Source organism: Pinus tabuliformis, chromosome 5_2, assembly GCF_031772625.1.
Source record: "Pinus tabuliformis cultivar Carrire ecotype Pingquan chromosome 5_2, CPIR1, whole genome shotgun sequence".
Classification (NCBI taxonomy): Eukaryota; Viridiplantae; Streptophyta; class Pinopsida; order Pinales; family Pinaceae; genus Pinus; species Pinus tabuliformis.
The window spans coordinates 905,432,864-905,448,926 of NC_142306.1; the positions used below are offsets into that span (position 1 = coordinate 905,432,864).

A 16,063-nucleotide genomic window follows, 5' to 3' on the forward strand; every position below is an offset into this window, starting at 1 on the left:
TCACCTATTTTCATTGTTTTTTTACTAATCTTGATGCATGACAAAGTTTGTCAAATTGTTCACTGCTTAAAGTGATTGCCATTCTTATTTTTAATCGATTTTCAGCTGTATCAAATTTGTTATAACCTCAACGAGATGCTTTAAGGATTTGGGGTTTCACTATTTATAAAGCGTGGATACAGTGGCACCAGTGATTTACAAAGAGATTAGAACTCATAACTAATAACCTTTCACCTGTGATTAGAGCTGTCATGCTTGATAGAGTCTGGTGGTGGAGTGATACCGGTTATGATATGAATATGAATTACTGACCGTTGTTAAATTTTAGATACCTGCTAGTTACTGATTCATCATAAAGGGTGTTTGTGTTGACCTTTGTTTATTTCCTTAAATGTTAACTGTGGATTTTGCTGCAAATGACAATTTGAATAGAAAATAATAAACTTCTCTTCAAAAATATTTCTTGAAAGTGTGGCTGTACCTTTTCTATCTCTGTTTAAGGAACTAAAAGCTGTAAGGATGTAAATATTTCCAATAAGTTTGTCTTCATTTCAAGAAAATTGTAACTGTATAGAATGTTAATCATCCTCCATTATATTTCTGCAGATCTGGTTAAAGAATGTTCCTCACACCAAACTTGTTGAATACAAGAAAGATCAGAATTGGGTTAGAATCTCTGGAAAGCTACTTGTATTTCCTGGAGGTGGAACACAATTCAAAGATGGAGCCCTCAGCTACATCAACTTTATTGAAAAGGTATATCTCTCTTTTATTGAAATGAAGCATCCCTCAATTCATCCAATTCAGCAAAAGGAAAAGAAGAAGGAAAATGAAAGGAAAATAGCACTCAGGGAACATAAGGGAGAATTCTGTTTATGTGCTTTGTCTGTCATGTTTAACTGTGCCTACTTCCTAGGAAGTTTCTTTTCGATATCTTCAAATCTAAGTTGCAGTAAGATACAGCAGGCAAGTGACAAATATAATATATATGAATAGATACAGCGAGGCAAAAAAATTCAGATTACCAGGCATTGCTGATCGCTGATCAGTTCTTTTTAAATAAGGTTTTTTGACTATGCTTCTTAAGGTTGCTCAGACATGCAAAGATGGCACATGGATATGTAATCTGGGAATGTAAAGGAACTAGAAAGGAGAAAAATTGCCTTTTTTGTATGCATATAGTGCCTAATACTAGAAATTAAGATCAACACAGCTTTTGTTGCTGGTTTTGTTAGCCCTTGAGGTGCAGTGCTGCTATTTTTAGCATAAGTGTCCCCTGTTTTAGCTCCGACGGCCACATCTCTTCTTGCTCCGCTTTGGCCATAAGCCGTGTTACCCCTGAGGTACTGATTCAAACAAATCCAAAATGGATCCAAGAACTCTGTCTTTAAAAATCGTTTAAAAGATCAAAATAATCACTAGAGAAAACCTTCAAACAGGCGGAAAAACACTATCGGGAGGCGAAAAACACTAGAAAGCAGTGCAAAACAGAGTAGCGGAGGCTTGAACAATGAATGCACAGCCGCCATCAGATGATAGATCTGGCTGATCAATGGTCCAGATCTAGTCGGGGGATCGCAATCGGCGGATATCGGCGCAGACTATGTGGAACTTGCCATGGTAATCGACGGAGTCAATGTGGACCATTGATCAAGTGCGCAGATCAACGGCCCACATTGCATCGCAGAATCACAATCGGCCAACACAACAGAGCGCTCACCAAACGGCCCGGGGTTATAGCGATATGCGATTGCGATCAATCGCATCATGATATCGCATCAGAGCTTCACAGAGGAGCGGGGCTTATACCTATATAGATGTCCGATGCGATAAGACCCGGACCCGAAAGGGTTCGTGAAGGGAAATATATAATATTTGAAGTCCGGAGGGAGCCAATTTTCACGTTATTTTCAATGTTTTAAACGTATTTCCAAAATACAAAGGGAAGCCTTGGAACAAGGCCGAAGCGACTTGCGACAGCGATTGAGGACGGACCCGATAGGAGAATAGACCAGATTTAAGGACTTTTGAAGTCCAGATGAGCAGTGTTCGCGGCGGATTTTCACAGTTTGAACGCGTTTCTCTGTGTAAAACAGAAAGCGGCCGTTTCAGGGATTCGAGCAGACAGAAAGCCGAAAAAGGGAAAAACAACAGCACAACACAGCCAAACCAACAACAATGGTCATGGAGCATCGCTGGCATGAGCGAGCTACCGGACAGCAAGGCAAAATTACCAGAATTTGGTTACTGCTGTTAGAAAAAAGAGACCTCCGAGCTCATGCATGTCTAGTCATGGCATCAAGTCGTTAAAAAGACAAAGAGGATAGATTAAGACCTCTCGAGCCTCAGAGGGTTCGAGAGCATTGTAAAATGCCTATAAAAGTTTGAAAGTTCAGAGGATCACGGGTTCAACTTTTGGAGACTATGGAGACTCTGCTCCTCTCAACGTCTCATCTTCATTCCAGCAATATAAGCTTCTTTTGCTGTTACATGTTCAATTCCCATTTTCTCCTCTGTTTTAAGCTTGCACTTGAATAGGTTATTCATTTTTTCTTCTGTGCCTAATGCCAGATAACTGTCATCTTATCTCTGCGTTGATAAATTAGATTTGCAAGCTCCATTTACTTTCTGTAGCTAGCCATTCATATGTGTTTATGTATGCATCTGCTGGTACAATCAATATTTTCCATCTATCCATTGAATCTATAAACTATTGAGCATTAGTGGTCTAAAGCCTTGTAAAGCTGAGGGTGTTCATGCATGTCTTGAGTGAAAACAGAGTTGAAACAGTCATCTGACTTGATCCAAACCATCATACATTCCAATAGTTTCGAGAACGATATTGAAGATTTATATGTTACCAGGCATCTCTAAGATACAACCTAGGAGAGCTTCCTGGAGTGCTAACATAATTGGCGCCGTTGCCGGGGAGAGGAGACTGAAGCTCAACTTCCCTGGGAGACGACACAGATCTAGCTTTGATGATAGACAAAGTCTGGGCACTTTTTCGGTTGTAATCATCTATCTAGCGACTCTACTGAAGGACGAACCTCTTGGTGACTCCACTTGATAGTTCTGGCTCAGTTTGTGAGGCATACTCAGAGAAATCCTTAGAAGCCACAAGCTGACCCAGTATCTGACCCTGAAAAAATCATCAAAGAAAGAAAGGCATTGCAGAAAGGAGCATCAGGTTCAGGTAGCTCTAAACAATATTCTATATCTCTTCAAGAAAATCCTGTAATAGAACAAATACATGTTGAGAGTATAGCATCTAATACTAGCAGTGAAGAAAAAATCTCAGAAATTCATAGAGCTCCTTATTCTTTAGGTTCTCCTTTTGTTGCAAGCCCAAAGGAAACCTCTCCTCCTATCCCTCATACCCCTTTAGTCTTATCAGTCACTCCTCAACCCCCTGTCATTCAGATTTCCAGTACCCTTATAGCCACCACAGCTATGGCAGGACCACAAGCACCTACCAAAATGGAAAGAATCATAGCTGCTAGGTATGGACCTCTAGTATTGTCCACTCCTTTAAATGCAATGCTTACTGGAGAATATCAAAAGTATAGGCCTAAATTCACTGAGAATGAAGGTGTTACAGCTGAGGAACATCTTGAATCATTCTATAGCTATGCTGATAACCTGGACATTAGTGAAGACGATGTATGGATGAGAGTCTTTGTCCAAAGACTAGATGGAGAGGTTAGAAAATGGTTCAGAGAACTAGCCCCAAGGTCTATAGCAGATATTGAGGTTTTAGATGATGCATGCCTAAAGCCTTGTGGGGATAAGAAGGATCTACTCTAATACCACACCGATTTTGGGAACTTAAAGAGGGAAAATGGTGAGTTGTTTTCTGATTTTAATAACATGTTTAACCGCATGTACAACAAGATACCAGCTGAAGTAAAACCCACCACTACCTCTACGTATGCCAGAGCCTTTGATTTTGACTTCTGTCTACTGTTGAGGGAGAGACGGTGTGCCACCTTGGCTGATATGCAGGACACAGCTTTGGAAGTAGAATCAAACATCATGGCTGCAGAGAAGCTCAAGGGGAATGTTGATAGATGGAGACAGAGGGGCGAATCTTCATCATCTTCAGAACCCAAGATAGATAAAATGACCAAGATGATAGATTCTTTAGCCTCTGAAATCTCCAAATTAAAGGTTGAGCAGCACTCTGGGAAAGGAAGAGTTCCTAATACCTTTGCTCCTAGAAACCCAAATCCATATAGAAGAGCTAATGAGCAGTTGCAGATTTTGCAAAGAAGCAAAGATGCCAATGAAGACCAAAGGGTAAAGACCCCTTTCTAGAATGTAGTCATGGAAGAAGAGCAGTTTGAAGAAGATGATGAGATCCATTGTCTTGAAGACAAAGGCAGTGCCTCCTTTTTGACCTCAACTGCCTATGAAAAGTCATTATTCAATGACCAGATCAGCCAAGAATGGGATGGTGAAGTTGTTCTACAAACTGAAGATCGACACAGATATGATCTGAGGTCGAAGATGAATAATGCCAAGGAAATTCCTGTTCAAAGAGTTGCTGTCCCTGCAATACAGCAAGCTAAAAAGCAGAAATGACCAGCAGTTGATCCCATCATCCTCAAAGCCCTAGCTCACGAGGTAAGAGGCCTTGACAAGTCTCCTTCTCCTTTCAATTTTGAATCAGAAATTCAGAAGCTAAGCATACCTATACCTCTGATCGAACTAGTGAAGAATGAGTCCTTCAAGAGATCTATCCTTGAGGCCCTTGAGCCTAAAGCCATCCAAGCCTCCACTGACTATGTAAATCTACAAGATGACAACCCAGCTGTTGTTCTCAACCCAATGCTTGAAAATTGTGATGACAACTCCCCATCATTCTATGTATCTTTGACTATTCATGACAAAATCTTTCATAACTGCCTTTTAGACACAGGAGCCAGCAATAATCTAATGCCCAAGGTTGTCATGGATGAGTTGGGTCTTGACATTACCAAGTCTTATCATGACCTGTTTTCTTTTGACTCTAGAAAAGTGAAATGTTTGGGATTAATCAAAGACCTAGTCATTACCTTGTCTCAGTTTCCCATGAAGAGCATGATGTGGATATTGTGGTAGCAGATGTCCCTCTCAAGTTTGGCATGTTGCTCTCTAGAGGTTGGATCAAGAGATTAGGTGGAACGTTGCAAAATGATCTGTCCTATGCTACTGTCCCAGTTTTTGGAGGTGATAGCAGGAGATTATACAGAGAATCTCAGTTGGCTTATATCATCAGTGATGAAAGGAATGCGACTAATCATTCCATCTATGCTGTCGACATTGATTTTGGAGCCTATATTCTTCAGATTGAAGAATCCCAGTTGGCCTCCACGCAACTTAAGAAACTAGTTTGCCAGATCACAAAAGAAGAAGCCCCACAAATTTGGGACATGTTCTTTGATGGAGCTTGCTCTAAGGAAGCTGCAGGGGCGGGTGTAATCCTTGTGTCCCCCACACAAGAATGCATTCATTTATCTTTCAAGCTAACTTTTCAGGTTACAAATAACATAGCAGAATACGAAGCTTTGATATTGGGCTTAAACACTGCTAAAGAAATGGGCATCAAAGGTCTGAAGGTGTGTGGAGATGCAGACCTTATCATTCAACAGGTCAACAAAAATTTCCAAGCAAAGCATCCAAGGCTGAAAACATATAGAAATGAGGTATGGAAGCTCAAGGACTCTTTTAATATTTTCAGCATTTCTTACATCCCGAGAATGAAGAACTAGCTTGTTGATTCCCTTGCTGTGTCTGCTAGCATGTTTATTCCTCCTTTGCCTCCTAAATTGACTTATGAAGTTCAGGTGAAATATAGACCATCTCTACCTGATAATGTCAAATACTGGAAAGTTTTTGAAGATGATGATGAAATTAATAGATTTTTACAAGTCGTTGAGGAATTTTCTGAAATGCACATCGGCGAAGAAAACAAAACCATGGAAGAATGCAACCAGTCCAAGCTAAAAAACGAGATTGGTCAGGACAGCATTGTTCAGCTGCCTAGTAACCATATACCCAAAGGATTGGTGCCCCTAGAGAATCTGTTTGATCATAATGATGTACCTTATAAACCTGCCAAAAAAGAAAATGAGTCTGCTATTCATAAACATAATGTAGCGAGTCCAGCCCATCCCAAGTACATAAATTTGTCCACTCACTTATCTTCTGCCCAAAGTTCCTAGTATTGCACTCTGATGAAACAATTTGCTGATATTTTTGCTTGGGAGTACAGTGAGCTTAAGACCTATGACACCAACATCATTCAACATAAAATTCCACTGGAGAAGAACACTATCCCTAAGCAAAAATTAAGACCTATTAGCCCTCTCTTATTGCCTTTGATTGAAAAGGAAATCAAGAAGCTGCTGGATGCCAAGATCATAGTTCCCCTAAGGTATTCAAAGTGGATAGCTAACCTTGTGGTAGTAAGAAAGAAGAATGGAGAAATCAGGCTTTGTGTTGACTTCAGGAATCTGAACAAATGCTCTAAAAAATAAAACTACCGCCTGCCTAAGATGGAACACTTGCTGCAAAAAGTTTCAGGGGCTAGAGACATGTCTTTCTTAGATGGATTTTTAGGTTACAATTAGATTGCTGTACATCCAGAAGATCAGGAAAAGACCACCTTCACTATGCCTTGGGGCACTTTCATGTACTCCAAGATGCCTTTCAGACTGATGAATGTTGGGGCTACTTTTCAGAGGGCCATGGACATAGCCTTTGTGGGAGAGAAGGACAAGTTTGTCTTTATTTACCTTGACGACATAGCAGTCTTTTCTAGCAGTCACAAGGACAATTTGCAACATTTAAAGAAGGTGTTTCTAAAGTGCAGACATTTTGGAATTTTTATAAACCCAAAGAAGTCACAGTTTTCTCTAGAAGAAGGCAAACTGCTAGGACATATTGTTTCTGCTGAAGGTGTGAAGATCGATCCAGCAAGAGTTCAAGCATTTCAGACATTGTCCATCCCAACGTCAAAAAGGGACATTCAATCTTTCTTGGGTAAGATTAACTTTGTCAGGAGATTTATTCCAAATTTTGCAGAGCTAGTGAAGCACATCACTTCCATGCTGAAGAAAGGATCAGAAATAAAATGGACAGATGGTGCAAGAAGCTCTTTTGAAGCCATCAAACAAGCTATCATGGAAGCTCCCACTCTAATCAGCCCAGATTATACCAGGGAGTTTTATATCTTCTCTTTTGCCTCTTATGATACACTTGCAACAGTTCTATTGCAGAAAAACGATGAAGGCGTAGAACACCCTGTGGCCTTTTTCAACAAAACTCTGAGGGACGCTGAACTAAGGTATGACCTTATTGAAAAACAAGCTTATGCTCTCATAAAATCTTTAAAGGCATTCAGAATTTATATTCTGCATTCCAAAGTGGTTGCATATGTACCTTCAGCCTCAGTAAAAGATGTCCTAACTCAGCCAGATATTGATGGAAAGAGAGCTAAATGGATTGCAAAATTCATAGAGTTCAACATAGAGGTGAAGCCCACCAAGCTTGTCAAAGGCCAGGGCTTGGCTAAGCTTATGGCTGAGGAAAATTGCAGTTTGTTAGACATCAATTGCGTGGGTTCAAATTCAGGTGGTGAGCGGACAGAGGAAGCAGTAGAAGAGCAAGAGCAGAATCAGTCTTTGGCTGAAAATCTAGCCACTTGTGAATGGTATTCCAATATAGTTCATTTTTTGCAGAAGCTAGAAGTCCCTCCAGGGCTTAGCTTGAGTCAAGCCCGAGCCATTAAGCTCAGATCAACCAAATTCTGCATTAATGAAAACCTGCTCTATTGGAAAGACCCATTAGGGATCCTCTTGAGATGTCTAGACAAAGGACAATCTGTGGAAGTCACGCACCAATTCCATTCTAGCATCTACGGAGGGCATCATTATTGGAAAACCACTCTGATGTTTTTTCTTTTGTGAAGACTTGTGACAAATGTCAGAGGTTTGGAGGAAGACAACAGCTAAAATCTCTGCCTTTGAAGCCAATACACGTCAATGGTCCCTTCCAGCAATGGGGCTTGGACTTCATAGGTGAGATCAATCCACATTCCAGTGACCATCACAAATAGATCTTGGTAGCCACTAATTATTTCACCAAATGGATTGAGGCCGTACCCACTAAAAATGCTAATCATCAGGTTATCATGAAGTTCTTGAATGAGAATATTTTCACTAGATTTGGTTGCGCAACCAAACTAGTCACTGATAATGCAACAAATTTCAGGGCAGAAGAATTGGTGGACATGTGTGAATCCATGGGCATTCAATTGGTGCATACCACCTCATATTATCCTCTAGGCAATGGCCTGGTAGAATCATCTAACAAGGGTCTTGTAAGGATAATCAAAAAATTGCTGGAGGACAACAAAAAGAACTGGGATTCCAAGTTGAAGTTTGCACTATGGGCTGATAGAGTTACTAACAAGAAGTCCATAGGAAATTCTCCATTTAAGCTGGTTTATGGTGCTGATGCTGTTTTTCCTATCTAGCTGATTCTCCCTGTGGCCAAATTCTTGCAAGAAGAACAGGATGAAGAGAATGAATTAGCGAGGAGAATGAGTAACTTGGCGGAATTATAGCAGATTAGAGAACAACTGGTTGAGAAGTCAAGAATTCATCAGAAGAAGATCAAAGAAACCTTTGATAGAAAGGCAAAAAAGGACAATTTTCAGGTTAGTGACTGGGTTCTCAAATGGGATGCGTTGAAAGAAAAGAAGGGCAACCATGGTAAATTTGATGCCTTATGGACGAGACCGTTTGTCATTGCTCAAGTTTAGATGAACAACACTTTAATTTTGCACAATTTGGAGGGGGAAGGTGTTTTTGATGGCCCAGTCAATGGGCGGTTTTTGAAACTTTACTTCATATGAGGCTTTAAGGCCTTAATATTGTAATAGGTTTTTCAGTTTTTGTTTTTATGCAAATAAACTCCATGCCCAATGGAACACTAGGAGATAAGTTTGTTTTGATTGTTACTGGAAAGGCAGTGGTCTACAGTTCTTGAAACCTCACAGGGAGGCTTTCATCCCTAGAAGGAGCTAGTGTTAGCCCCTGAGGTGCAGTGTTGCTATTTTTAGCAGAAGTGTCCCCTGTTTTAGCTCCGACGACCACATCTCTTCTTGCTTCGCTTTGGCCATAAGCCGTGTTACCCTTGAGGTGCTAATTCAAACAGATCCAAAATGGATCCAAGAACTCTCTAAGTCTTTAAAAAATCGTTTAAAAGATCAAAATAATCACAAGAGAAAACCTTTAATCAGGCGAAAAAACACTATCAGGAGGTGAAAAAGACTAGAAAGCAGTGAAAAACAGAGCAGTGGAGGCTTGAGCAATGAATACGCAGTAGCCATAAGATCTAGCCAATCAACGGTCCAGATCTAGTCGGCGGATTGCAATCAGCGAATATCGGCGCAAACTATGTGGAACTTGCCATGGCGATCGGCGGAGTCGACGTGGACCGTCGATCAAGCGTGTAGATCGACGGCCCACGTTGCATCACAGAATCTCAATCGGCCAACACAACGGAGCACTCACCAAATGGCTCGGGGTTATAGCGATATGCAATTGCGATCAATTGCATTGGAGCTTCACAGAGGAGCGGGGCTTATACCTATATAGATGTCCGATGCGATAAGACTTGGACCCGAAAGGGTTCGTGAAGGGAAATATACAATATTTGATGTCCGGAGGGAGCCAATTTTCACGTTATTTTCCATGTTTTAAACGTATTTCCAAAATACAAAGGGAACCTTTGGAACAAGGCCGAAGCGACTTGCGATAGCGATTGAGGACAGACTCGATAGGAGAATAGACCAGATTTAAGGACTTTTGAAGTCTGGATGAGCAGTGTCTGTGGCGGATTTTCACAATTTGAACGTGTTTCTATGTGTAAAACAGAAAGCGGCTGTTTCAGGGATTTGAGTAGACAGAAAACCAAAAAAGGGAAAAACAACAACGCAACACAACCGAACCAACAACAATGGTCATGGAGCATCGCTGGTACAAGCGAGCTACCAGAAAACAAGGCAAAATTACCAGAATTTGGTTAGTGCTGTTGGAAAAAAGAGACCTCCGAGCTCATGCGTGTCTAGTCATGGCATCAAGTCGTTAAAAAGACAGAGAGGATATATTAAGACCTCTCGAGCCTCAGAGGGTTCGAGAGCATTGTAAAAGGCCTATAAAAGGTTGAAAGTTTAGAGGATCACGGGTTCAACTTTTGGAGACTGTGGAGACTCTGCTCCTCTCAACGTCTCATCTTCATTCCAACAATATAAGCTTCTTTTGCTGTTACATGTTCAATTCCCATTTTCTCCTCTGTTCTAAGCTTGCACTTGAATAGGTTATTCATGTTTTCTTCTGTGTCTAATGCCAGATAACTGTCATCTTATCTCTGCGTTGATAAATTAGATTTGCAAGCTCCATTTACTTTCTATAGCTAGCCATTCATATGTGTTTATGTATGCATATGCTGGTACAGTCAGTATTCTCCATCTATCCATTGAATCTATAAACTATTGAGCATTAGTGGTCTAAAGCCTTGTAAAGCTGAGGGTGTTCATGCATGTCTTGAGTGAAAACAAAGTTGAAAAAATCATCTGACTTGATCCAAACCATCATCCATTCCAATAGTTCTGAGAACGATATTGAAGATTTATATGTTACCAGGCATCTCCGAGCTACAACCTATGAGAGCTTCCTGGAGTGCTAACAGGTCTCTCAGTGAAAATTAGGATAATGGGACCAAGGAAAATGACATTTACCTCATTCATAGACATGACAAAGTATGTCTTGTTAGATGCGTAAAGCGTCAAGTGGTGAACATATGACATTTAAATATTTAGGAATATAGCAGGGATATTTTATTTTTCTAATTTATAATAGACTACCTCTGCAAATCCAAAGCAAAAATTGTACAATCCAACTGATAGCAAGAGTGTGTCAAGACCAAGGCGTTGATAGTGATAATCATATCTTCTATGATAAGAGATCAGAATGCTTCATATTTTTTTCGGTGTACTCTTTAATGTTTTTTAATCATTTTTTCAAAGTTGCACTGAAATGGATACGAGAACGGATATGGATATGAGGTTTGAAACGAATACAACAAATTTTCAAAAAATCCGGATACGGTACGGCAAGGAAACAACACACACACACATGTTGAGAAATCTAGGGCATTAGGATTAGGAGATTTTTCTTTGATGATAACTGCTTGTGAATGCTTTTTACTTCTTTAGATTAGAATTTTATTTTTAGTTAGATTATTATAGTGTTCTTCTTCATCAAACAGCGACCAAGGCATAAACAATAAAGAGATGAGACATAGAATGTAGGCGATCAGCCAGGGCCAAAACCTCTCCAACTTGAGAGGAAAACCCAAATGAATTCTTCTTCTTCTAGAGACTTCAATTGATGAATGCCAAGACCAAGACCCTTGACCTATTGACCACTCCAAGACCAAGTCACAAGGCTTCTTTCTTCTTCCTTGAGTCAGTGATGATCAAAATGCTTGCTTCACTTTATGACTCGGCTTCCCTTAAGATTTCGGCTTCTAGATTCAGACCTGCAACCCTTGTCTTCTTCAGAAAAACCTAGCTGCATCACGTGTGAGGGATAGACAGTGATTTGATCCCTTGATCTCCTTCTCTCTAGGTGTAGGCTTCTTCTTTGACAACTTGGCTTGAGATCTGTCTCAACTTTCTCCTTGATTTGACCTTAAAGTGTGACTGTGATACCTCAGCTCCTTCTGCAGTAGACAACATCAATTCCTTGCACGTGTGGAGTGGATTAATCCAAAACAGATCAGAAAATAAACTTGGTTATGGTCTTTCTTCCTTCGCTTGGTTATAGGCTTCTTCTCTTATGAATTTCACACGTCTTTTCTTGTCCTTGATGCTTGACCAAAATTTGTCTTAGGTGAGGCCGAGCTGCCCTATATATAGTGGTCTATCCATCAAAATAAGTCGACTTCTCTTTGCACATAGGCCGTCATGAGTAATAGCTTGTGAGAAGGTCTTGGAGAGCTATTGACACAATCAAAATTACTCTTTACAATATGTAACATGTCTTCAATACATGACATTGACTTCCTAGACTTTATGACTTGATGATCAACCCTAAAGGCTCACAATGGGAGCCTTAACTATAAAATGAAATTCCTTGAGCATGAAACCCACGACTCAAGCTTTACAAAAATAATTTTATTTTCTTCTTTACTTCAATTACATAAAATTATGATTACACATGTCATTATGAAGACCGAACCTAGTTACATTTTTCAACAACACACACACACACACACACATATATATATAACAAAATAAGAACAAAGGAAACCAGTCGAGACGAGATGTGATGAGATGGATATCTTGTTGATATAACTGAGATGGTAGTCATGTGATTTGACTTAGAGGTTAGTAGGGTTTTGACTCTTGAGGATCAATCTCCCCTACCATTGATTGTGGACTATTCTTCTTCTATTTGATGAGACCAAATATAACGATGATGCAATTGCTTGCCTTCCTATATTGAGATAAACCTCTATCTTTGACTATCTCTTAAATTTGATTTCATGAAGGCTTTTATCCATATAATTTCGTGATCTTATCCAACTCACCAAAGAAGATGGAAACTTCTTATTTACCTTTTGGCTACTCTCCCTAACTTCTATCCAATTCTCCATGGACAAATGATGCTCTTTGCCAACCAAATTTACTTGCTCACTTGTCCTAGCCATTCCTCCTAAAATTATTCTCACATATGGACAAGTGGCTTAATCATGCATTTCCTCACAAGGTCTACAACAAGGAATAGAATCGTCAACAAAGTTAATAGACTCAAGTGGATTTGGTGGCCTATGTTCATTGGGTGGTCCTCTCTTTTTCCATTTCTCATTTCCTCTATTTTGGAATCTCCCAGCTTGATTTCTTTCCATGGCTACCAATCTATTTTGGATGGCATTCATTTGATTAGTGTGATTTGCTTCCATGGTCTTGATGAGTTGGGTTAACTCTTTTATAGGATCATGGGAACTTTTCATCTTGGCCTTCCCTTTGGAATCATGAGACTTTGATGGCCCTCTACTAAAACTAGGAATTTCAGACTTTCCTGATTCATGCCTAGCCTTTTCCATCTTCAAGGCTTCAGTTTGAGCTGCATTTAGATTTGCAAGTTCCTTCCTCCTTAGCTCATAGGAAGTGTCAACACCAAAAACATCTAAATAAGAGCACAATAAAAACTTTTCAAGAGGCTTAACAACTTGAGGCATACTTTTCACCAAGTCATTAAATCTTTTGTTAAACTCCTCCATAGTTTCATTCTCGTTCTTCTTCATAAAGCTATTGGCATTGATCAAGTTCCTATCTTCTTTCTTCTCTCCAAACTTATCCATGAAGGCACTAATGATGACTTGCGTGAGTCATAAGAGTTAGCAGGACGCTTAGTGAACCAATCAAAAGCATCCTCTTCTAAGGAGAGGACAAAGAGTCTCATCTTTACATCCTCATGGTTAGTAATGTTACGCCACTTGTAAATGCAAACATTGAAATTCTTAACATGTGATGCAACACTAATGGCATTGTTACCTTGAAAAAAAGACAATTTTTTAATAGCCTTGTCAGGGATATTGTGAGGATAGCCATTAATGTTAGTAAAGTTACAAGGACCAAAAAGATCATTCATGATGTCCTATTGTTCTTGTCCTTGGAAAATCAAATGGATATCAGAAATAGCCTTTTGCCCAAGATTAGCAAGAAGTCTACTATGAGAGAGTCTATTTAACCTCGCTCTAAAAACCCTTTCAGGTTCAAGAATGGGGCTAACTAGACCACTTGGTTTCTTCTTAGCACACATACCCCATACACGTTCTCTAGACATCACTCATTACATTTTACATTCATAATTTATTAAAATTTCTGCCCTGTGGGAAATTTTAAAAGTTAAAAACTGACCCCTAAACCTAATCAAATTCCATGAAACTTTATGAGTGATCTAGTATGGTAATATGCAATGATTCTAGACATTACGACTCACCCAAGGCCTTGCCATCAAGCCGCACTCCAAATTTGGTGTTATGCTTGGAGGAAAAAACTCAATTAATTATTAAGTGCCTGAAAGTACTGTTACCCACCACTTGTGGGTAGTGTGTATAGGAGAAATTTTTTCTCTTAGATGGTCCTTAGCTGACATCCAGTAGCCCCTTGCAGCCCCCAGATAGCTCGATGTGCGATTTTCTCCACCATGTGAGCGAGCCATGTGGTCCCTCGACCACTTGTCATGAATGTACGTTTGAAGGTGGGCCTCTCAACCCCAAAGGTATGGATTTTCATTGGTATAATTGGGTAATTTTCCTTACATGTCATGGACACTTTTGGGCATGGATTGGTGGGGGGATTTAGCGGAAAGAGTGGCTTAGGTTTGTATTCTTGTCTCTGTTGCTGATTTCGTGGTTACCCTTGTATCCTAGTCCTGTGGGATTTCCTTTACTGACCATTAGCTTTAGGGTGTTGGAACTACATGGGAAACCCAAATTTTGGTTGTGTGGTCCTGCTTCCCGATACCACCTACATCACTCCCCTTCCACTCATTTTAACCCCATTCATCTATTTTCCCATCTGGGTCCACATGTGTCCGTTGGGTCCACATAGGCTTAACCTCCTCCTCCCCCTGTCCACACCTTAGGTCGGGCCTGGAATGATGCCCCAAAGGTTGATGCAGCTAAAAAGAAAATAAAGAGCATAATTTTCTCACTCTCAACAAGAAATGTACCACAAAATGCAAAAGATGGTCAGGACATACAAATTTAGCACGTGGGAAAAATCCAAACATGAGCTCTATCCCTTATCCATGGCCATCACCCTAGTTCCTATGGGCCCTAGATGAGTCCCCTCTATCATTAAGGATCCCGTGATTGTCCCAACCCCTGGTGGGCAATGAACCGCCCTACCTTAAGGGGGTATCCATTGCTACATGCTACACATTGTGCTCTCATCCCTTGGAGCCTCGAGCAGTTGTGAAGAAAAATCAATAAAAGGCAAAAGGAATATGAAGAAGGGTGGAAAAAAAAGGCTGGGGTAACTCATGTACCATGATTTTCTCCCTCCTACGCTCACATACCTAGGTGTGGGCTTCCTTATTGTAGCTACCCATGAACCATGACACGTGGTCTAGATGATTTCCCTTGATACCCACTCTGCTCCATTATTATGTCATTGCCACCTACCATTTGAGGGATATACCATATGCATGTCACCCCCTTTAGAGGTTGAAACCACCTAATAGGGTCCTTAGTTAACCCCCTATTGTGCTTGGAGACACTTGTACATGCCAAAGCCCATTATGGAAGGGCATGCCACCATGAAATGCCCCATTGATTCCATGACTTGTAAGTTCTTTTACTTGATTATTTTAATGATTTGTTGTATTGGGGGGCAAGGGGACGCATTAGGTCTTATGTAGGATTGCAGGTGGATCTCCATTTAGGGCCTGGTCTCGCTATACGGGCTCCTAGCCCTGTAGAGGGCATTGGCACTTGTAGGGTGAGCATTGACAGCCATAGGTATCAAACATAGCAGAGATTACTTCATGGATCCCCAACAGTGCTCACAGATTTCTCGTGTTTGACCTTTTGGATGAGGATGATGCACCTGGTTCAGCATGCCCAACCAACTCCACACTTGCACCATACACTTGGCAGATGTTCCAGGGACCAGAGGATCTCTCCCGCTGTAGAGGGAGGGCTTATGTCGTCATTCTAGCACTTGCAGATGATTTACAGGAATTTTCAATCCATTTGGAGACTCATGATAATGTCCTTGTGACCCCACACCAACCTGGGAGCTCTACAGGTTCTTACTTGGAAAACAAGTGGCCAACCCCTTGTCCATTATGTTTGGAGTCCATTTTTACATCGTGTCACCCCTTGGACTTCATTAGGCCTCCTCAAAGGCCTAACGACTCACTTTATTGATCATTTGACCCTCTTGAGAGGCTTATTCTTGTATTATTGAGCTATTTGGTGGGCTTGTCACCAAAAG

At 40.5% G+C, this 16,063-nt stretch overlaps 1 pseudogene across 1 annotated transcript in view; it reads left to right on the forward strand.

Annotated features, from left to right (window-relative positions):
- LOC149162240 (putative methyltransferase PMT23) overlaps window positions 1-16,063 on the forward strand; it is a 208,881-nt pseudogene that overhangs the window by 146,563 nt on the left and 46,255 nt on the right. Inside the window, exon 3 of the transcript XR_016261914.1 lies at window positions 607-756. The product of XR_016261914.1 is annotated as a putative methyltransferase PMT23 (transcript). The remainder of the gene's footprint in view (window positions 1-606; window positions 757-16,063) is intronic.